Source organism: Octopus bimaculoides, chromosome 4 (assembly GCF_001194135.2).
Source record: "Octopus bimaculoides isolate UCB-OBI-ISO-001 chromosome 4, ASM119413v2, whole genome shotgun sequence".
NCBI classification, from domain to species: Eukaryota; Metazoa; Mollusca; class Cephalopoda; order Octopoda; family Octopodidae; genus Octopus; species Octopus bimaculoides.
The window spans coordinates 74,265,087-74,268,222 of record NC_068984.1 but is presented as its reverse complement, the minus strand read 5'-3'; positions in this window follow the sequence as shown (position 1 = coordinate 74,268,222).

The window sequence follows — 3,136 nt, the reverse complement described above, 5'->3', positions numbered from 1 at the left end:
TCACACACACATTCGCACACACATTCACACACAACACACTCACTCACACACACTCAAACAAACACTCACACACACATTCGCACACACATTCACACACACACACACACACACACACACGACAATGAGATGACAAAAAAAAAATAAACGATTATCTTATGAACTTTGTTAGCTTACAGCTGTTTCTGTTACAGGAGGCAGTAGGCTCATACTTGAAATTCTGGGTAACACCTTATAGCCTCATCACAGCCTGCGCTAAAGGATACCTACAACATTGGCTGTACTTTCACAATTCAGCACCAGGAGGGAGCTTCTAAGCATCTTAATAATATAAGGTGTCCTCAAAGAACAGAATGGAGTAAGTGGAGCAAGAACACACACGGAAACGAAGTGTCACTGAAGAGGTCACAGATGTGTGACGAAAGATTTCCGGACAATGGACAGGCGTTAAAATAATAGAAGGACAGTAATAAATGAGTGAAGAAAAAAACCTATATATATATATATATATATATATATAAACAGCGTGTGTTTATTTAGCAAAAAGAGAAAATAAATAAAAAAATGACCATCCAGAAATACAACAATGTATACACACACACACACACACACACACACACACACACACACATAAACACGCACACTTGTTGCTTGCGGGATTGGAGAGCCGATTCTGCTATATATCGCATAACTCTTCTAATGACTACGCCAAAGTGACCTCACAATTTAAACCCTCCAAGTTGGGAGACTGAAAGAAGATCGCTAAAATTACAAACCAAAGGCCTCCACACAGTTTCCGTCAACAAAAGGATGAATAAGTCTAGGGAAATATGAAAGTGATTGTATTGCAGATTACAAGATAATCATCTTTGCGCTTGTTCCTACTTGTTGTTAATGTTTAACCCAAGGACAATCTTCAATAAACAAACCTATGATCAAAGGCATTGCAGCATAACGAACCCATACCGTATTCAGACAGGTGAAATCTAGTTAACTAGACAGTATTTTGAGGGATATTTTGCTACTGCTTTTTTCTACGTATAGGTTTCCTCGTTAGTTCGTCGCATAGTTTTTATGCTGCAGTAATTGTAGTTGCCTTCTCGTTACAAGTCACTGATCTAGCGAATCTAAGATCAAATGCTCTCCAACCGTGACCTTCCGAACAGATAAACAAAGACCACATTGACTAGAGTTAACTAGAGATAACAGTGAGTGTGAGCTGAGAAATATTTTGCTGCTACTTCTCGCAGTTTGAGTAACCACATTAGCATTTACTGTCATGATACCGCTGCAGTTGTTTAGCTCCAAAAGAGTCACAGTCGAGAAAACTTATCAAAGCAATTCCAACTATGTCCATCGCATCTATTTTCTATACGCAAGAAACCAACGATCTCATTAAGGCGGTGAGCTGGCAGAAACGTTGGCACGCCGGGCGAAATGCTCAGTGGTATTTCGTCTGCCGCCACGTTCTGAGTTCAAATTTCGCCGAGGTCGACTTTGCCTTTCATCCTTTCGGGGTCGATAAATTAAGCATCAGTTACGCAGTGGGGTTGATGTAATCGACTTAAACCCTTTGTCTGTCCTTGTTTGTCTCCTCTATGTTTAGCCCCTTGTGGGCAATAAAGAAATAAGAAACGTTAGCACGCCGAGCGAAATACTAAGCGGTATTTCGTCTGCCGTGACGTTCTGAGTTCAAATTGCGCCGAGGTCGACTTTGCCTTTCATCCTTCCGGGGTCGATTAAGTAAGTACCAGTTACGAAATGGGGTAAATATAATCGACTTAATCCGTTTGCCTGTCCTTGTTTGTCCCCTCTGTGCATAGTCCGTTGTGGGCGGTAAAGAAATAAGAAACCAACGATCTCGTTATCTAAGACAATAGCATCTAACTTGATGGAGATTTAGCTGCAATTTCTAGCACATCGAGTGGCAGTGTGTAGGTCTTCCTCGTTAGCTCGTATTGTTGTTATTGTTGTTGTTTCTTCTGGCGCTGCCATTATTGTTGCTGTCATTGTTGTTAGGCTTATCCTTTAACAACATTTGCTCCCCTATACCTTCAGTCACCCCCTTTACCTTTCTTTGCTTCCTCTCTGCCTGCTTCCATCATACCTTTCTTGGCACCTCCACCAACCACTAAACTCTCACTTCTTATTTGTTAGTCTCTCCACCGACGCCACCATCACCACTATCACCACCACCTCCACCACAAAAACCACCATTAACACCACCACCACTGTCACACTTAGGCGCACACACATACACTTCATCTTTGCTACCCCTACACCTACTATCACTAGTACCAGCGCTACCATCAACACCATAAACCACCACCACCACCACATACTACTTTTCTTTTTGCTATTTCGTCAACACCACCAACACCATCATTACCAAAACCACCTCTTCTACCACCACTATATGCCTTATTTTTTTTTGCTACCTCACATCTAATCGCCTTCCTTTTGTTACGATCCCATCCATCTAATATCACTAACACCATCACCACCACCACCACCTCCACACTCACAGCCACATCTTTGCTATGACCCTACCACAATCACAGCTAACGTATACACGAATGTTTCTTCGTGCCAATGAGTTGGTTGGTGGAATGGAACTGCTACAACATCGGATCGGATGTTTCGCGGTATTTATTCCTCCACTTTGTATTCTGAGTTCAAATATTCTTTTCTACTCAAGGCACAAGGCCCGAAATTTTGGCGGAAAGGTCCAGTCGATTAGATCGACCACGTTACGCAACTGGTACTTAATTTATCAGCCCCGAAAAGATGAAACGCAAAGTCAACCTCGGTGGAATTTGAACTCAGAACGTAAAGACAGACGAAATACCGCTAAGCATTTCGCCCGGCGTGCTAACGTTTCTTATTTTTTTATTGCCCACAAGGGGCTAAACATAGAGGAGACAAACAAGGGCAGATAAAGGGATTAAGTCGATTACATCGATCCCTGTGCGTAACTGGTACTTAATTTATCGACCCCGAAAGGATGAAAAGCAAAGTCGACCTCGGCGGAATTTGAACTCAGAACGTAACGGCAGACGAAATACCGCTAAGCATTTCGCCTGGCGTGCTAACGATTCTGCCAGCTCTCTCCTTATTCTGAGTTCAAATATTATCAGGC